This window comes from Chenopodium album, chromosome 27 (assembly GCF_948465745.1).
Source record: "Chenopodium album chromosome 27, dcCheAlbu1.1, whole genome shotgun sequence".
Taxonomy (NCBI): domain Eukaryota; kingdom Viridiplantae; phylum Streptophyta; class Magnoliopsida; order Caryophyllales; family Amaranthaceae; genus Chenopodium; species Chenopodium album.
This window is the reverse complement of record NC_137860.1, coordinates 17348789-17357664: the sequence shown is the minus strand read 5'-3', so window position 1 is coordinate 17357664 and position 8876 is coordinate 17348789. Positions and strand designations below refer to the sequence as shown.

The window sequence follows — 8876 nt, the reverse complement described above, 5'->3', positions numbered from 1 at the left end:
CAAAGAACACCACCTTCTTCAAGGTAGTTGATAGAGCAAAATCTTCTTCAATTTTGAGCAACTTCTCATCGTTGCTTAATGAAACCTTCACAAAATTCTTTTCAAATTCTTCTTTTTCCTTTCTCAACTTCTTTCTTTTCCTTGCTTTCTTCGAGTCACGGGCCTTTTTCTTCGGCTTGACTTGAACATCTTTAATCATGGAAGCTTTCTCTTCATCTTGAGAATTAAGCTTGAACCAATTTGGAAACTCAATTTCTTTCTCATCCCTTGGCTTTTGAATTACAAATTCTTTTTCACTAACATCATTAAGACTTGCACAAACATCATCAACAATCTCAAAAACATCGTTAGTAGAAGAATCAATCATGCACATACCATCAATGGAACGAGAAAGACTAGCACATGCTATATCTTGCACACAAGATAAGGACTCATGCATTGGCTTCAACTTAAAACTCTCTTCCAATTTTCCATATCTCAAAGTGATTTGACCTCCCTTCACATCTATTAAAGCTCCCGAGGTGGCTAAGAAAGGCCTCCCTAAAATGATTGGAATATGTTCATCCTCCTCAATCTCCAAAACAACAAAATCCACGGGAAAGACAAACTCTCCAATCCTTAAAGGAACATCATCAATTCTTCCCTTAGGAAGCTTAATAGAGCGATCGGCCAATTGAAGTGTTATATTAGATAGTTGAAGCTCACCTAGATCAAGCCTTTTGAAAACCGAAAAGGGCATAATACTCACACTAGCCCCTAGATCACACAAAGCATTCTAAAAAACCATTTTCTTAATTTGACAAGGGATTGAAAAATTCCCCGGATCTTCCATCTTCTCCGGAAGCTCACCATGGATAAGAGCACTAAAACACTTCCCTCCTTCCACCGAACTACCCTCATCAAAATCTTCCTTCTCCTCTAGTATCTCCTTAAGGAACTTGGAGTACTTAGGCATGTCGGGAATTGGCTCGGTAGAGGGTGTAGAATCATGAACATCCTTAAGAACTTCAAGGAACTTCCCAAATTGCTCATCCATTTTGAATCTCAAATATTTTTGGGGATATGGTAGATCGGGAAATCTCTCTACCTCACTCATCTTTTCAACAACACACTCTTCTTTTTTCTCAACCTCACAATAAATTTCCTTGGACTCAACCCTCTCCACTTCATTCTCCTTAGCACCACTCTCATCTCTTCCCTCTTTTGAACAAGAAACTCCCTCATCAAAATCATTTCCACCACTTGTGGCAATAGAGTACACGGGTTTCTTTGGTTCAACACCTTGGGAAGGCAAAGATGAAGGACTAGCAAAATCCTTAATAGTGCTTGCTAATTGGGTAATTTGAGTCTCAAGCATCTTATTGTGGGTCTTCATCTCATTGAATTTCTTATCACTAACCGCCATATAGGTGTTAATGATCTTGGTTTGATTATCAATCAACTCCTCCAAAGTAGTCTTAGGAAAAGAAGGTTGTGAATAGGAATTTTCACCTTGAGTCTTTGGAACAAAACCGGGTGGGGGACCTCTTTGAGCGTTGTTTTGGAAATTTCCCCTTCCTTGATTGTTCCAATTACCCCTATTTTGATTTGAACTATAACCTTGATTATGGTTACCACCACCATGATTATGGTTACCATTACCTTGGTTATGATTTACATAACCTTGGTTTTGATTACCATAATTTTGGTTTTGATTACCATAATTTTGGCTTTGATTTTGGCCACTATAACCTTGGTTATGGTTACCACGAGAACCTTGATTCCCTTGGTTCCTATAACCACCATTATGATTATAGTTGTCAAAATTGCCTTGGTTTTGGTAATTCCTATTCCATTGGCCTCTTTGATTATCAAACCTTTGAACATTGTTGTTTGACACAAAATTAACATGTTCACACTCATTGTTGTCAAATTCATCAACACATTCATTGTTGCAATTGATAGAATCATGGTCATATGATCCACATACATCACAAAACAAACATCCCATAGGCATATTATGTGAAGTAGAAGGAGTTTGAGAGTTAGAAGAAGTACCTCTCCCCTTAATTTGGGAGGGAAGACTTGGAGCTTGGGAAGAGGAAGAAACACTCTCCAACTTGGCCTTGATCACCGTCATCTCCTTTCCCAAGTTTGTCATTTGAGAGGAAAGATTGTTGATGGCATTGAGATGGTCCACCGAATACAACGAAGATTGCTTACTTGAAGAATCTCTTTCCCCATCTTGCCAATCTCTATAATAAGTCACCACATCCTCTATTATGTCCACAACTTCTTCTTCGGTTTTGTTCATGATTGGACATCCGGCCCCTCTACCAAGGCATGCCTTGCCTTGAGGACTCAAACCACCGTAGAAGATTTGGATCAATTGATATGTTGGAATTCCGTGGTGAGGACACTCTCTTTGGTACTCCTTGAATCTCTCCCATGCCTCATAAAGACTCTCATTTGGCTTTTGCTTGAATCCTTGAATTAAAGCTCTTGCCTCCGCCGTTTTCTTTTGAGGATAGAAACGGGACAAGAAAGCTTTAGTAACATCATCCTATGTTCTCAATGAATTGGGCTTCACCTCTTTTTCTAGCCATTCCAAAGACATTCCTAAGAGAGAGAAAGGGAACAACTTAAGGCGGATGAATTCTTGAGACACTCCATTAACCTTGATCGTGTTACAATATTTTTCAAACTCCTTAAGATGGTTCAATGGGCTCTCGTTCTTTGCCCCACTATATTGTCTCCTCTCTATTAGGGTGATCATTGTCGGCCGAATTTCAAAGTCGTTTGCCGGTGTAGTAGGTGGAGCTATGCCGCTCTCGAACCTATATGCACCGGGTACTCCCAATTCTTTCAAGGCAACTCTTGGTTGTTCTCCCATGACTTGCTCTTGTTCAATCTCTTCTTCGCTTGAGGAACTATAATCCAAGGTCTTGTTTGCTACTCTCCTCCTTGAGAGAGTTCTTTCAATCTCCGGATCAAAGGGAACAAATGAGCGATCTCGGGACCTATGCATACAAAACTCAAAGAAAATATAAGTAGCACGGCTACAAGTGTAGCCTAAAGTGTAAAATCTTTTTGTATTTTGCAAATGAAATGAAATAGACTCAAAAACAACATGCACTCAAAGCACCATTCCCCGGCAACGGCGCCATTTTGATGGGAAGGAGAACGGTAGGTCGTTGGGCTACCACCCCACCTTATCAAACAAAATTTGTAACTTAACAAACCCCTATTTAGCGTAGTGGTAAGTCAAGGTCGAACCCAAGGGAATGGAGGTCAAATGCACGATGCCTAAATCAAGCTATTTCGAAGTCAAGTAGGGGTTTATGGTAGAAACTAAGGCTAAACTAGGCGATGCAAAAGCTTATATGAAATCAATCTAAAGACACTAGGGCAATGGATCCACATGTAATTGTAATGGAAACGGTAATTTGGGAGGTCAAACCGACTAAGTCAATTGATATGAAGGAATATCATCATGTATCCAAAAGAGCATACTAAGATGGTTCACCTAGAGGTCTAACTAGCGTCAACTACACTAAACACTACCTAGGGAACGTCACAAAGCACCTCAATCGTGAAATTGCAAGCTTACTAATCAATGGTCCGTATCATAGAAAGCTTACAATGCAATCTAGTGTATTAATCAAAGATGGCCAAACCTCAATTAATCACACACATGCACATGAAATATCAACCAAATTTAATCATATCATCAACTCTATCAATTATCCCCAAATTACACTAATCCATTATTCACACATGCTTCACCATTTCCCTAGCTAGGAAACTACTCACTAGCCATAGGAATTAAGATCAAAACTACAACAATCATCAATTTCATCATCAACATAATTGAAATCAAAGATTAAACCAACAATCAATCAAAATCAATCAAAATTCAATCAATAACCAAATAAATCATCAATAACATGGAAAACAAATGAAATCAACTAAAATCAAACTTGTATTGAAATCAAGAAGAAAATCCTTACAAAACTTTGATCTAAAGATCAAATACAATGAGGAATCCTTGAGCAATCACCAAAAATCATGAGTTTCTCTCTCTAAAATTCTCCCCAAAACTAACTATCAAATTCAATCTAAAACTTCTTTCTAAAAATAGGTAGAAATAACTATATATACAAAGAGGAGGTCGGTAATGACGCCCAAAAATAGACCCTCGTAAGTGCGGGCGCTCGGAGGAGAGAGAATGGTGCGCACGGGACACACCCAGACTGGTGCGCCCGCACGCACCTGGTGTGCGGCCGCACACTCCCTTGGTGCGCCCGCACCTGGCTGGGTCTTTCCCCCTTCTTCTCTTCGTCCTAGCTCAAGCGGTGCACACATCCTAGATGATGATGATGGAGGACAAAGGCAGAAACTTTCTTGAATTTCTTGAAGAGTATATGCCATGAGGAAGGCATAAACAAAGCCTTGAAGCTTGCCCCTTGGATCCACCTTTGACTTGGAGCTTCTTGCACCTTCTTTAGGCATGAAAACAATGAAAGCTCAAAGAGAGGAAGCTCGGGAATTCTTGGACAATCAATTACCACCTACAAACAAATGATAAAAAACAAGTAAAAGAGAAAAATAACAAGTAAACTAGAAAAAGCATGAAATAGAGAAACTAACTACAAAACAGCATAAAAAGAAGAAAACAAGAATAAAACTAAGGAAAACTAAAGAAAAGAGAGATAAAAAAGAAATAAAAATCATCCAAAAAGGAACCAAATGAGTGCCATAAATGTCACTCATCACAAAGCCTCCCTTGGCTAGCTGGGTTGCATAACAGCCCGCATGTGGCTGCCAAAGGGGCTGCTCAAGGGTTGCGTGCGGCCATGTGCGTGAGGTATGCGAGCATATTTGAGTGCATGGATTTATCGGCAAGCGTGTGAGCTGTAATGCTTGGTGTTGCGGGGAGTGCGTGTGGGTGTGCTACGTGCATGGAGCACAATATGCACAACTCAACACTTGGCACTTTAGCCCAGGGTTTTAAGGCAATGCCATTTTAGAAATTTTTGCCGTTTTATTTTAATTAATTTGTTCATTTTAATTAAAACTTTGGAGGCTAGGCCTCGGTTTTGAGCGGCATTGGCAAATATTTATTTTGACAAGTTTGGTTTCTACCGACTTAATTAGTTGGATTAATTAAGATGGATGCGGAATTTAGTGGAAGCTTCAATATTAATTACGTCAATTACATAATCGGTCAAACAACTTTGACTAGTTTTAATTAGGCGTTTTAATCGGATTAACCACCTAGATTAGTTACTAGTGCGCGCGTTTGTTTAATGCATTGTTACTTGTTTATCGTTGTAAAATGCATGGGCCATTCACATATAGTGAATGGAGAATGGAATGTATATTCTCTCACATGTTTTATGAAATGGCAACTAGTGGGACCCGATTAGGATAGAAAATACGGACTACGTGCCGTGATGTATTTTTGTAAATCTAAATACGGTCTACACACCATTGAGTATTTTTGTACCTTAATATTTAGATTAGTCCTAATCGTAGATACTAGTATTTGCATATTTTGGTTAAGTCTTGAAGACGGAGTTTCTTGGAAGACGAAGACTTGAAATTGCAAGTGAAGACCTTTTGAAGACTTGAAGATTTCAAGGGGTCATGCTGCTAGTTGCCAATATGCATCTAGTATTTTCGCTTTATATTTTATGCTTATATATGTGAATCATATGATTAGATGCATGCGCAGGCTTTCAAATGTTGTGATGATTAGTTAAGTTCACTTAAATCAACCAACATAGAAATCCTAGGTACCTAATAATATTGAGTAAAACTTGCCTTTCGAAAACGACACTTACTACCCGGAAGAGGGTGATGGTGGGCTACGCCAAAGCGAGGTACCATCTCTTTTCCAAGGAGGTAAGGCACACTGGGTGTGCATGTAGATTTTGGTTGAACTCAACGATATGAGTGATGAAATCCATACATGTCGTGGCAAAAGAGATATATCGTCATGACGCATTAGAGGCAACGATTATCCAACCAAGAGTGGCTTGGGGCCATTAGCAATGAGTTTCTTACCTTAGAATATTGAGTATTAAGACAAGCCAAAGCATGCTTAACCACTCATTGTTTCTTTGGATCTTGTAATCGCCTTATTTTTGCCAAATAGGGACAATATTAAGCGTAAATAAGACATTTAATAAGATTGAAGTTTGCATGAATGCTCTTAAATTTCAAACTTAATATATTCTTGATAAATGGTTATACTTTGCACTTATATTTATAGTACTCTAAATTAAATAATGTTGTTTCCATGATTGGTAAAGGAAATCCTTGAGAATAGTTCTCAAAGAGAGGAAAAACATTTCTAAAATACTATTATCATAAATGACTTTTAACAGAGTCCGAAAGGATGGTTGGACATCATGTATTCAAAATACCAGGTAGTTTTGATAAAACATGAAGTATTGAGTTGCAAACTCAAATTGTCAATATTTGACAACCAACATATCTTTTCGCCTCATACATAAATGAGTAGGACTCATTGATGTCGTAATTCAAGTGTGAATTAAAAGAAAAGATAGAACTTTGTTTTACGGCGCACTAGGTGCTTGATTATGCCTAACAAAGTATAAAAGTCAAAGGAACTTAAAGAAATGATTCTTAAAGTAAGATTATGAGATATTGTATGATGAAAAATATAGGAAAGAAGAAACGAAGAAAAGGAATTAGATTCCATTTAAACCCTTGAGTTCATGTTATTGTAGTTAACTTAGTAATTCATTATCTTTACAAGTATCGGATACTGCTTGAGTGTTCCACTTTGAAAGTGACCTCAAACTATTGAAGTTAAGCTAAGTTATCGACTTACAAGCTTAGAATGAAGCAAGAAGAGCTACATCAGTTGTAAGGTCGTATGCTTTGTTTAAAGACCTTTAAACTAAAGGCTGGAACAAGTAATGGTTATTATGTTCCATAATCAGCAAATGATCCGTTCACAAACGGAAAGACTCACATTCAAAGTAAAAGAGAAATAGTTGTAAATTTATTTGACTGGCATGGTTATCCAAGCGTTGAGTCAAGAATGCTTGATTATAAACAAACATTTCCCTAACATGATAAACTCACTAAGTACAAGTCATGGACTTGATTTGCGTTCCGAACATCTTTAGCAATATATATCACATCGACAAAAACGTACTCAAGGCTCTATTAGATAGGCTCTTGATAGTTGCTCGATTCGAAATCGTTCTAAGACAATCAAGTCTTACTTGTTGATACTGACAATGCAGAGAGCTATTGTTCTTGGTATAGATAATTGTCTCCGAAAGCTAAAGAGGATTCAATTACTTCATTGTTTCACAAGGAATTTGAAAGGATATGGCTATATTCATCAATTGTGAACAAACTTGACTTGATTAGCTCAAGAGTCCAGGGATGTACAGAATCAACTTGGCAAGATATCAAAATGTCTAGATTAGATCGAGCGATGTTTGCTTAAGCCAAGCGTGACCATCTCAAATTTGTGAATGGACATTTTCATAAATAATTCCACAAAGAACATAGTGTGTCCTCACGGAGACCTCGATGTCATTTGAAAATGACTCGAACGATGATGGTTCACAACCTTTCCTATAAAGTTCTTAAAGATTATACCAAATTTTTTTAGGCCTTTTTTGCCACCGGTTTTGAACAAAACTGGTGCCAAAAACCCCTTTAAAAAAAGCGGGACTGGGTTTTTGCCACCGGTTAACCGGTGGCAATAATTATTATTGCCACCGGTTAACCGGTGCCAATACTTATTTTTGCCACCGGTTTTGAACCGGTGGCTTTTCAAGGTAGTATTGCCACCCCTCAAATGCCCACCGGTTCAAAACCGGTGGCATAGGGGGGTTTTGAACCGGTGGGCATTTGCATTTTTCTACTAGTGTTACACTAAACGAAATGTCAAAGCTAAAAAAGGACGCCATATTCAGTTATGGATTGAAATAACTTCTAAAAGTCTTTTCAAAGTATATGTCTAAGGCTCTTAGTCTTAGTGGGAGTTCAGTGGCTTAGTGGGAGCTAGGTGGCTCAATGGGAGTTTACCGGCTTAGTGATAGCTTGGTGGCTCAGTGGGAGCTGAATGGCTCAATAAAGACTAAGATAGCTTATGTGGGAGCTAACTGTTTATTTCACAACGAACGTTTACCCAAAGACAATATACATGTCTCTTTGTAAGCATTCAAGTGAGAATTCGGGCATCACCTCCACAACCTAATTGAGAACATAATGTTTGTTGCTCTAAGTGGTGTCTTTATGGAAAGTAACACGTTTCCAAAATGACAAGTGGGAGGAAAATGAACTCGATGACCATCGAGCTTAGCAACAAACTAGAACTGAGAATCTCAGAAGACCTTAAAAGGATTTCATGAGAATGCTTGATCAAGAATACTCAAACGGACTTTACAAGTGCCTTAAAAGAGAATTCGTTACTCACAAAACATCAGAATTGTTGGAGTAAGGTCAACATAATAAAAGGGCTTTGGAAGGGCCTTAAAACTCAGTGGTTAATGCAATTGCCCCGTATAGGTATAGAATTCACCAAAGGCTTGGATTGAATCCTATAAATTTCTATCAAGTTAGAAATAAACCTAAAACTTACAAGCACACTATTTACTATTAGATAGTAAAGGAATAGCGTATTGTAAGATAGCTACGACAAATCCAAATTCCGAACAATGGTTAGAGGCCATGAAAATCCAAAACAGACCCCATGTTTGAAAATCATGTTTGAAACTTGATTAATTTGCACGAAAGGTGAAAGACCCATCGATTGCAAATAAGTTTTCAAGGAGAAAACTAACAAATGCGAAAATGTATATGCATACATACCTAGATTGGATGAAAAGGATACAATTAAATTC

General features: G+C 38.0%; 1 non-coding gene across 1 annotated transcript; it reads left to right on the top strand.

Moving 5' to 3' along the window:
* Window positions 1-2381: 2381 nt before the first annotated feature.
* On the top strand, window positions 2382-2487 carry LOC145621676 (small nucleolar RNA R71). The gene has a single exon (XR_014108492.1). It is a non-coding gene; the product is annotated as a small nucleolar RNA R71 (small nucleolar RNA).
* The last annotated feature ends 6389 nt before the right edge of the window (window positions 2488-8876 follow it).